General features: G+C 43.6%; 1 protein-coding gene across 1 annotated transcript in view; it reads left to right on the top strand.

Annotated features, from left to right (window-relative positions):
- The window catches only part of SPAG9 (sperm associated antigen 9), a 2,066,870-nt gene that overhangs the window by 121,939 nt on the left and 1,932,667 nt on the right, over nucleotides 1–12,264 (top strand). The gene's annotated exons all lie outside the window — the stretch shown is intronic.

Raw genomic sequence — 12,264 nt, 5'->3', positions numbered from 1 at the left:
TTAAAGACTGCTACCGACTGGAAAGTGTCCTAGATGCCATGACTCCGGCAATAACTAGGAAACTATTCCTTCAATAGAGATATGGGACTCTCCCTTTGGCATCTTTCACAGCAACTTGGTCTTCCCACTCCTCTACAGAAAATTGCCGTGCGTGTCCCCATGTAAAAGAGAACGATGTACATGTGATTTTTTTCTGTCCAGCCTATGAGAGGAGCAGGAAGTACTGGCTCGTTCCTTTACTTAAAAACATGGGATTCAGAACTTTCTTGCCTGCCTATAGAGTTTTAAAGACTGATTTGGCCCCAACTCTGGTATTTGCACTATCTAAATTTTTTACTTCAATGTGGTATGCCCGTAAACGCTATATCAAGAGACTTGCTGAGTTAGTATAGTCTCGATTTCTGGCATACCTCAATCATATTAACTAACCATGATCACTACTGTTATTTAATCCGTTCTTAAATTGTAAATGAATTGTTTTATGATGTCATGTATATCTTTTATGATCATGTGATCGAAATAAAGATTTTCGAACTCGAACTCGAACTCTAATAGAATTGCAATCAAAATACTGGTGGCCGGGGATGAGCATGCATGTTTATAAGTTTGCATTAGATTGTCAGGACTGCAACAGAGATCGCAGTTGTGGACCGGACCAGATACCAGACTCAGGCACAGTAAGACCAGCCCAGACACCTCTATTAGACAGCATTAGGCTATCTACACGTGGACGTCCACACTGAAAGAAGAGATCCCATAAATATTGAGACGAGATTCATTTGGATGTGGCCCCAGCGCTCGGCTGACGCCAGAACTGTTATAAAAGATTTGCGAGTCTTTATCGGCACATACGCAATTGGCATGCTACATTCTGACCAAGGTCCTGCGTTTAGATCTCGAGCTTACAAGGAGGCCATGGCCAGCTTGGGCATTGCATTGCTGTACTCTAGTCCATTCCATCCTGAGGGAAATTCGGTAGTGGAGAGAGAAAAATGTGACATAAAGCAATCTATAACAGCGAGAGTATTGGGTTCGGGTGATGGGTGGGTCAAACATCTAATAAGTGTCCAACGTAGTCTAAATAATCTGCCAAGACATTCTCTGGGTGGAATCACTCCGTATGAACTTTTGTTTGGTACAATAATGATAATCTAAGACCTCGATAGTCAGACTTCAGTGGTTGAACAAGAAACCTTTGATATCAAAGATCGTTTGGCTGTTTTACAGGACTTAAATGAGACAAGAAGAAGTCTAAGTAACACAAAGCTAAAGCCAGCGGCCACTGAAGAAAAACCACCTGTCCCAGCAAGACCTGTCTGGATTCCAAAGATTGGGGATCTGGTCAGAGAAAAGATTGCGGTGAAGAAGGAATTTGGGCCTTCTTACGGGAAAGCAGTACCTGCCTTAGCAATCAGCGGAACAAGATCAGTAGTACTACCGCCCCTTGTTGGTAAAAAGGAGAACAGAGTTGTATCAATCGACCTGATAAAACCACAATCACGTGGCCAATAATAAGTAGCAGGCCCAGTGGACTCCCAAGATGTAGCAGAAGACCAAACCTTGCTACAATTCAAGAGGTTCAAACTGAGAGACTAATCACATTTGATAAACCTGCAGTGAATAAAGAAGGACTATGCAACAAAGCCATGGAACTTGTGCCTCTTGAAACCCAAATTGGAACAGTTCATCATGAAACACCTGTCTACAATGAAAAGAAGAAGCAACTACAAAGATTAATAAGAATCCAGAAGCAATATCAACAATTGACAGAACTGCATCTGGCTACTTCATCAATTTCGATGACTTTTCTGAAGATCCAAGTGAACATGAAGAAAAGCCAGCAAATAACACTTTCAAAGAAAAAATAACTGAACTCTTTCATCAACTTGGAGAAACATTTCTGATTTCACCATGGATTGAATTGTGGATTGTGTTAGGTGTACTTTTCCTCCTACTCTGGCTCATTTTGGTTTTAAGCTTGGGAAGAATGATTGATGGAAAATACAGTACAATGGACACAGCAAGTCAGAAAATCAACTTGGTTCTAAAGCCTCACAGATCTTCTCACATTGAAAAAAGAGAACTATCAACAGTAAACATAACAGAAATTCCTATACCTGGTGGTGTAGCATGGGACACTACTGATTACGACATCTATGGCCCGGTTGAGCTTTTGAGATATCCACATCAGTTCAAGGTTTCATTAAGTGACTTTTTATCACCTAGTACTTTCTCTGATGATTGGGACTTTGAAACTATTAATAATATGATGTCAGATTTAGAAATGTCAGCAAAATTTACAGAACATGATTATTTAGAAGGTTCATCGGATTATGAAGAAATTTATTGCTTTAATCGTTATGGGCACCACTATTTGCATAAATCTGCTAATCCTAGAAATGTTTTCACAATCAATGGGAACATTGTCCAACACCGCCAAAAGGCAGCTCGAAAACATTTTATGAGAAATTCCCATACTTCTCAGGGTTTAATAACACTGATCCAGAAACGTTTTATTTTAAAATAATGAATAAGACGGGAATGAAAAACATGTTGACAAATACTAAACTGATTTATTCCGAAATATTTTATAAAAAATTGTCTACATTTGGTTTTGAATTTTGGAAAAACAACATTGAGACAAAAACTGTCTGACCCAAGATATTCCCAGAGACAACATGCAGGGATAGTTACAACATACAGTGTAGGAAAACTATGCCTGGAATGGCTACAGAAATCCACACTACCTGAAATTAAGCAACACTTGACTTTACTTAAAGAAGGTGCTGACTTGCGAGATTTCTTAATGGGACCTCGCAAACAGCGTCAAAAACGTTTCATATACGCCGGTATATATGCTGCTTACTGTGGAAAAGTAAATTTTGCCATGTTCTGTGTCCCTACGTGTTCCCCATCTTATGCTATGTGTGCATGATTAATATGCATATGTATCCCCCATGTTTGATTAAAGACGCAATTACAGTTGTGTCCATCCCTAGTATGCCAGTTTCCAGTTCTCGTGAAAGCTACGAGTATTAGGCCTATGTAAAGTTACGTTGCCACGTTTCTCAGTGTGCACGTTATTTCATTGAAAAGTCCCCGTTTCTAGGCCTCAAAAGGGCCCGGACACCAGATTCAGCTCCTGTCTCCTGAACCCTCGCTGAGGAGCGATACAGCCCCCACCTGTATCCTCGACCCTTCACTTACTTCCTGCCTCACAGTGCCCGGCTCGGCCTTGCTCTGCCTACGAGTCTGCCAAGAGTATGTTATGATTCTAGTTATCAGTCCAGCCCTCCTTCTCTGCATTCCTAAGCTACTGAATCGCATCAATAGTTTCCGTCATTGTCTAGCCTTTACGTCTCCATGTAAGAGAAATACTGTATTAATGGTCATTTAATATTCTTCAACACGCACTACATGTAGAATAATGCATGCTCCAGTCTTAGAGTCTGTTAGCCTCTCCCCTCCTGACTTTTAGTTTATATCAACATGTCCTCTAAACATTAGATACTAGATAGGATTTAGGTACATGTCGCCCTGACTCTCCAGACTTCAGTCTCTACTCCTAGCGCAGAGTTCATAGCCCCCAGCTTCTCCTAGTAACACGTCATTGTCAGTTTGCGCGCACCATTAGGTTAGAGGTCCCGGCTCCTTAGGTAGCCCCCTCCATGTTTCCACCCCATTTATGACATACTCTGTTACGTTTACATCACATGTCTATGTATACGCCTCTTGTTACACCCACTTTCACCCTTATCTTTCGCGACTGCTATTGACCACACCCACTGCTCCGCCTACTGTAATTCACTGTAATGCAGTTGTTTTAGTATATATACTTGTGCACTGTTATTAAAGTTGTGCTAGCTAGCCATCCCAGATCTTGTCCGTGCAGGTTGTCCTGTTCCTGTCCTTTATGCTGTATTAAACCTGCAAACTCCTACTACCTCGAATCTTGACTCTTATTTATTGAGCTATCTGTTATTCATATATTCATTCAAAAATAGAGGTATTATTTATTTATTTACCACATAATGGCGCCCGAATAGGGACTTGCCCTTTCCCCACGCGCCGGTGAAGCCACGCCGGCCCCCTGACCCTCTGCAGCCGTGACGGAACCATACCGTGCACGTGCAGATATTTCTGCTTCAAGTATCCCTCAGGCCCACGGAGGAGACGGAGGTGGCGGTCCAGCATCCAGACGAGGCGGTGGAGGAACGCGGCGAGTCCCGACCAGAGCCCAAGCCGAGAGTCCAAGGTCCGAGGTATCCGGAGGCCCACCCGTAACAGAAGTCCGAAGTTCGTCCGTCCGGCGTCGAAGCAGTCCAGTCCAGTCCGAGGCCTTCCGTTCTTGCTGCCCGGTGAGTACCGTTGCTGGGGTAGTATCTAGACAGGGTCAATCTAATTGACTCTGGTCCGTGGGTTTTGGTGGTACACAGACCCAAAACGAAGTGTCCACTTCGGTGGATGCGGGTCCTGACGTGTCTCTTTATGAGACCGGTAAGTTTCGTACTGTTTTAGCAGTGCATCTAGTTTCTGTTCTAGTCAGTTCTGTTCTCGAGAAGATTCATGTATTCTGTTTTCAGTATTCCAGGTAGTATTCTGTTCGAACTGTTATTTCAAATGTCATTCATGTATTTTAATGTCGTGGTATGAAAGTGGTGTAGTTATCGTGTTCATTGTGTATTGTATTGTGTCTAGATTACAGTTCAGTCATGCCTTTATTCTCGAAATTACGTCAGTTAAAAACCAGAAAAGGTCTGCTAGAAGCAGCAGTTCCTGTCCCGCCTAGGGACAGTCCAGGTCATTTTATGTATCAGAAGCATGGCATAAGTGCCATATTATATCTAGATTTATGGGTGGAGTACACCAAACAGTTAGAAGAAAAGTATAGATGGCCTGTATCAGGTACGTGGGATGCCGAGTGCATCATGCGAGTAGAAGAAGCATTATGGAAAAAGAAAGCCAGACAGTCACAGAAAGATGCCATCGAGTTATGGCGCAAAGAATCTCATAAAAGAACCGAAAAAGAAATCAGAAAGTCAGAATTAAGTAGAGAATCCTTAGAACGAGCCCAAGAAAGGGAACTAATCGAGATAGGTGAACGAGTTAAAACCGAACAGTCAGACAGACAGAGGCATGCCCTCATTAAGGGTATGTATCCTCTTCTTGCCGAGGGCTTGCCAAAAGCGACCCCGGAGGCATCCAGTAATTTTCCGCCACCATTAGTTCCGACCAAGCTACGTCACAAACCGACCGCAGCTGATATTTTTATCTCGTCCTATTTGGACGACACGGTCCCAGAATATGCAAATCCTGTTCCGCCAGCTCCTGTAAATAATGTAAATCCTGCTCCTCCAGACACGGGAGTACCTGCTACGGTACCCCCGGTCCAGCCTACATTACAATTTCCCACTCTGCCAGCACGAAGAGTATCAGTCGATGATTCCAGTTTAGGGGCCGCAGGAGGAGGTCCTCCTGGTACCCCGCCACCACACCAACGAGTAACGTTGGTCGAGTTACATGAATGTGCGTTACAGCGTACGCCCAAATATAAGTCCGTTGCAGATATCCGACGAGCTCTTACTGAATTCCGCTATGATCCAGTTGCAGGTGATGATAGTACAGTTATATATTCCATCCGTGTAAGACGGGTGACCGGGTATTTGGATACCCTACCGAATATGAAAGAAGATCTAGACAGAATATATCGTTTCATCCGTACAGGGGATGATCCAGAAAGTATTGGTGAAGCCATGTCTCAAAGGAAAGCTGAGATCCAGCTCATGTTATTAAAGTTTCTGATTAATTGTTTAATAAGAGAACAAGATTACCCGACTAAAGATCCGGCCGAAATGAGAATCCTGACAAGGTGGAGTGATAATATAGCCGAGGGTAAACACAGAACTATCAGTAGTATAGAGAGTATGTACAAGAGAATCCGTAAAGAAATAATAAAGTTACACGAACAACGTAAAGCAGCACAAGTAAGCGAGAAAGAGAATGACTCTTCTACTGAAGAGGTAGACGACGAGAATCCCACTAGAATAGCGTACGTAGGTAGAACTAGACTTTCCGACCGACATTCACGTCTAGACTACAAGAAAACTGTTCCTCATCCAGCACCAGAACAAGGTTCTCTAGAACAAGTATTTCAAGTTACCGATCACATTCTGAAATCACGAATCGGTTACAGTGAGTTAAGTACTATGCACGAACAAGAAATAGCCCGATCAGCAGTCCGATGGATTACTGATTCTACCACTTTTCCAGACGAAATAGTGGCACAAATGTTTCTGAAACTGCCCCCAGCCGAGCAACGACTGGTGGGTATGTATATGATCCAGCACCTCATTACTCTGTATGAGGGTCAACATTCTGATCCAGGTCCGTTACATGATGTCCTGAACGAGTTACTCCAGTATAGATGGAAAGGTCTAGGTACCGATTTAATTAGTGTCATTCTAGAACAGCGCCACAAATATAGAACGTTCCTGAACCCGCATTTTGTTCATGTCTCACCCCCAGAAAGTAAACCCTTTTACATAGATAGACAGAATCCGTTACGAGAAGTACACCCAGTTAGGACAGCGGATGGTGAAATGCAACGAGTGTTTGTTTACACCCCGATTACAAAGATGGAACTCTTAGAAATGAAGAAATTAATTCCCTGTCATGACAAAGATCCAGCAGGGTTCCACCGAGAATTAAAAGACATGCTCCGTATGGGAGAATATACGTATCCAGATATAATTAAAATGTTAAAGGTCCTGTTGCCCGCAGGGGTATATGAAAAACTCAAGGAAAAAGAATGGGAGGTGGGAGAGAAAAAGATCGATTGGGCAGTTCTAGAAGCTGAAGATAAGATACGAGTACCAGGTACCAGTCTAGGAGAGAAATGTAAAGAATTACCCGAACTGTTAATACAAGTTTTGCCCAGATTATTAGCCACTAAAAAGGAAGACTGGGATGCAATCTCAGCCTGTAAACAGAAACAAGACGAAGACACTAGTGATTTTTATTCTAGATTTGAGAAATGCTTTATTATAAACAGTGGCCTCAAGACAAGTAGCGAGTCATACCCTCATCTTTTTGTTACTAAATTAGTCGAGAATTCAAGTCCCCAAGTTAAGAACCGAGTTTTGAAAGTCGAAAGTACCTGGCAAGCTAGTACCCCGTCCCAAATGTTACAGATGCTTCAGTATCACCAGAATAGAATCAGAGAAGAGCAAGAACACGAGAGAAAACGTATGAAAGACACGAAAATGAAAGTACTAGTTGCACAATCTGTTCCACAAGACAGTCAGAAGAGGGGTCCGAATCAAGCCAGTCATCCTGCAGCTCCCGTTAAAGGGACATGCAATTATTGTAAACAGCCAGGCAACATATCATACCAGCCAGGTCACTATATAAACGAGTGTGCAGTTCTGAAACACTCTGTCCGCTCAAGCAGCAGAGCTAGTCGCTCTGACACAAGCCTGCATACACGCCAAGAACCTGAAAGTCAATGTTTACACAGATTCACGCTACGCATTTGGAGTCGTACACGACTTTGGAGTGCTCTGGCAGGAGAGAGGTTTCATGACTTCTCATGGAACCAAGATTCAGCATGGTCTCCTTATTCAAGCTCTGTTAGATGCCATACACTTACCGACATCTATTGCTATCATGAAATGCAAAGCACATACGAAAGTTACTGATATTATTTCTCAAGGTAATGATCTAGCAGATCGCACAGCCAAGCTTACAGCTCAGACACCAGACATTCCAGTTAATAAGACACCGACACACACTCCAGATCTGACTACCTGTATGACAGTTAAGGACCCCACTCAAGATGTCATAGATATCCAGTCACATGCTACTCCCGATGAAATCAAGAAATGGTCCGAACAAGGAGGGGTCCAGACAGATCAGGGATGGGTGACGAAGGGAAAAGCCACATGGTTTCTCCCCGACTCTATGGTTCAAGTCATTATCAATACCGCACATAGTCCAGCACATTTAGGAGAAAAAGCTATGTTAGACAGTATCCAGAACATTTGGTTCAACAAGCATTTACGAGCTGCAGCCAAGCAGAAAGTCCGTACCTGTATGATATGTTTTGTTTAAATGGAAGGAGCTATATATTCACACGAGCTCCTCAAGGTTTCACAGAAAGTCCTAGTATTTACAGTCAAGCACTTAAGAGACAACTAGACAATATTCACATGCCAACTGACACTGCCCTGCTCCAGTATGTCGATGATCTACTGATCACAGCCCGTTCTGAACGTGCTTGCGAGCGAGCATCACTTACAGTCTTGTATTTCCTTGCCGAGATGGGGCACAAGGTGTCCCCTTCGAAGCTTCAATTCTGTGTCCAGCAAGTGATCTATTTAGGCCACTTACTGTCCAAGAGGGGTAGGCAGTTGACACCTGACCGTATCCAGTTAATAGCGAGTCTTCCTCAGCCCAAGACCCAGAAGGAGGTACGTGCTTTTATCGGCCTTACTTCTTACTGCAGACAATGGATTCCTCAGTATGCATTTCTAGCCAAGCCACTGATACAGTTAACGACACAGGAGGCAGCCGTATCGACTGTCCTCCCTTGGACATCTGAACATACACTTAGTTTCAATGAGTTAAAGAAAGCCTTATGCCAAGCTCCAGTTCTAGCTACACCGAACTACAGTAAGCCTTTTACACTTTTCGTCACTGAACGTGAAGGTACAGCATTATCTGTTCTCACACAAGATCAAGCAGGACAATACAAGCCCTGTGCTTATTTTTCGAGCACACTAGATCCTGTAGCCCAGGCTCTGCCTGCGTGCCTCAAGTCAGTTGCAGCCACAGCACTAGCTATCAGACAAAGTGATTCCATAGTATTAGGACATTCCTTGACAGTACAAGTTCCACACTCCGTGGAAGTTCTTTTAAACCGAACACAGACTCAGCACTTGACAATTGCACGTTTAACAGGTTATGAACTGACACTGTTCCAGCCACACATAGAAATCAGACGCTGCAACGTTCTAAATCCTGCTACACTGTTACCGTCAGTTAATTCGAATCCTGCCACACACGACTGTGTGGAAGTAGTTAACACTATGACTAAGCCAAGACAAGATCTGACAGATATTCCATTACCAGATCCCGACCTGACACTTTATGTGGATGGTTCATGTATGAGAACAAGTACAGGAGAACTAGTAGCCGCGTATGCAGTGACTACTGACACTGAAGTTATAGAGACACACCGTATTGACACTCTGTCCGCTCAAGCAGCAGAGCTAGTCGCTCTGACACAAGCCTGCATACACGCCAAGAACCTGAAAGTCAATGTTTACACAGATTCACGCTACGCATTTGGAGTCGTACACGACTTTGGAGTGCTCTGGCAGGAGAGAGGTTTCATGACTTCTCATGGAACCAAGATTCAGCATGGTCTCCTTATTCAAGCTCTGTTAGATGCCATACACTTACCGACATCTATTGCTATCATGAAATGCAAAGCACATACGAAAGTTACTGATATTATTTCTCAAGGTAATGATCTAGCAGATCGCACAGCCAAGCTTACAGCTCAGACACCAGACATTCCAGTTAATAAGACACCGACACACACTCCAGATCTGACTACCTGTATGACAGTTAAGGACCCCACTCAAGATGTCATAGATATCCAGTCACATGCTACTCCCGATGAAATCAAGAAATGGTCCGAACAAGGAGGGGTCCAGACAGATCAGGGATGGGTGACGAAGGGAAAAGCCACATGGTTTCTCCCCGACTCTATGGTTCAAGTCATTATCAATACCGCACATAGTCCAGCACATTTAGGAGAAAAAGCTATGTTAGACAGTATCCAGAACATTTGGTTCAACAAGCATTTACGAGCTGCAGCCAAGCAGAAAGTCCGTACCTGTATGATATGTTGCCAGTTTAATCCAGGTAAAAGTGTCCCGGTGGAACAAGGTGGATTCCAGCCCCCTGACCACCCTTTTGAAGTCCTCCAAATGGATTATATTCAGATGGAGCGATGTCGAGGTTTCAAGTATGTCCTTGTAGTTGTATGCGCTTTGTCCAGGTGGACAGAAGCATATCCAGTCCCAGATTACACAGCCGCGACCACTGCCAAGCAGTTGGTTCGTGAATTCTTCCCCCGTTACGGACTCCCTAGGGTCGTATATTCTGATAACGGCCAGCCATTCTCATCTGAGCTTATGAAACATGTCTCCCTTCTGTTAGGGTACCAGTGGAAGTTTCATTGTGTACGCCATCCTGAAGCAGCCGGTCTCGTAGAGAGACATAATCAGACCTTGAAAATTCGAATCGCCAAAGTATGTAAAGAGAAAGGTGTGGACTGGTTAGTAGCTCTGCCAGTCGCTTTGTTTTATATGCGCATGGTCGCACATTCCAGATCAGGTCTGTCCCCGTATGAGGTCGTATTCGGCCGCCCCCCTAACATGTGGGGTACACCTAGACCTCGAAGTATTACCGATGTTTCAAGTAATATGCTGACAGATTACCTAGCTTCCTTGATGTCTGCCCTACACTCTTGTCGTTCACAGGTTGCCGCCGCATTTCCAGACAATACCGAGGTGGCACCGCATGAAATCGTTCCCGGATGCATGGTTCTTGTAAGGAACTTTGATCGTTCAAGTCCGCTGGAGCCCCGCTGGAAGCAGCCCAAACAGGTCCTCCTGGCCACCCGTACTGCCGTCAAGCTGGAAGGCAGGAAGGGCTGGGTCCACCTGTCTCATGTGAAAAGATTTTACGGACTAAAGACTGTTTCAAAGAACATTTCCGAGGATTTTAAGGATTGCCAAAGTACTATTCTTAAGGACTGTCCCGCAAAAGACAATGATACAGATTCCTCCCTGTTAGAGAAAACTCCGCAGCAGGAGTATAAGCTAAAATTAAGGTCTAGTAAAATAAGTCAGCCAGTTTGATTGTCTAAGTCCTCCCCTAGGTGAAACGGTTAGACCGGTTTCTGACATGTATATAATAGACCCCCACAGAGAGAGAGTTAGTGAGAACTCTAAAAGTTGCACTATTATTTTATGTTTTCTGCTATATTTCAGCATTATGATTTCCTGCACAAGTTACGCATTTTATTTGTGTTTTCCAGTTTCTCATGTAAATAAGTCTGCTAATGCTACAGTAGAGCACACGTTTAGTGATCTGCCTCCTCATGAACTCTCATATCGTCTTGCTATGCGTAATAATTCCTTTATCCGCATGTTACATTATTCACACCAGACCAGCAATGCCACTAATTGTTGGGTGTGTGGTCGACTCCCCCCTTTCCAGACATCGAAGGGAGTTCTGCCACTTTTTCCTTATCCATTTTCACATAATGGTTCGTGTGGAGCATGGTCCACGTTAACGTCATCCTCAACAGATATGTCTTTTCTTAACAGTACATGTTTTCCAGACAAGCAAGGTCTTCCCCACAGAACAGGGTTAGACCTAGAAAATGAAGTTTATAATTTAGGTAATTATTCTTCGAATTTTATGGTCCTGAATGTTCAGTCTGATTCTACTCCAGACTTACCTGCTATATCAGTATTACCAGTCAAAGGCGAATTATGTGTCAGAAATAATGGTTCCGTACATGTAGGACATAGTGATTGTACTACTATTGTCAAGTATAGTGACAGTAGGAAATCTATTTTCAAAGCTTCACGTCATTCTTATTTTGTTTGTGGTCAGACCGCATATGTTCGTCTGCCCCTCGATTGGGAGGGAACCTGTTACATTGCCTTCCTACTGCCACCAGTTTTCCTAGCCCCACCTGACTATCATAGGAATTCCCACCTAGTACATACGAGACACAAGAGAGACCTCCCGATTGTCGATTATACTGAAACTGCTCTAGAACAATACATAGATATCAATAAAGGAGTCTTCCCCTATTTAGGTACTGTCGTGAATAGTAAACTGATACGTAGATTAACGAGAACCCTTGAAGCAGTAGTGATTGAGACTACTTCTGCTCTAGGTAATTTAACCGAGGAGCAATCCTTTATGAGAATTGTCGTGCTCCAGAATCGTCTCGTCCTTGACGTCATACTGGCCGATAGGGGCGGGGCATGTAGAGTCATCGGATCTAGTTGCTGCATTTTCATTCCTAATAACGCACCGTCTGTTTATTCAGCTATTACCAGACTCCATAATATTGCCCATATGTTACACCAAGATCCAGGCACCTGGACATGGTCCAGTTGGTTCTGGAATACAATTTCCGCCTGGGGATGGAAAGTATTGTCATTTCTGGGTATT

Source organism: Lissotriton helveticus, chromosome 7 (genome assembly GCF_964261635.1).
Source record: "Lissotriton helveticus chromosome 7, aLisHel1.1, whole genome shotgun sequence".
In the NCBI taxonomy this organism is placed as follows: domain Eukaryota; kingdom Metazoa; phylum Chordata; class Amphibia; order Caudata; family Salamandridae; genus Lissotriton; species Lissotriton helveticus.
The sequence above is the reverse complement of the archived record's forward strand: the minus strand, read 5'-3'. Positions and strand labels throughout refer to the sequence as shown.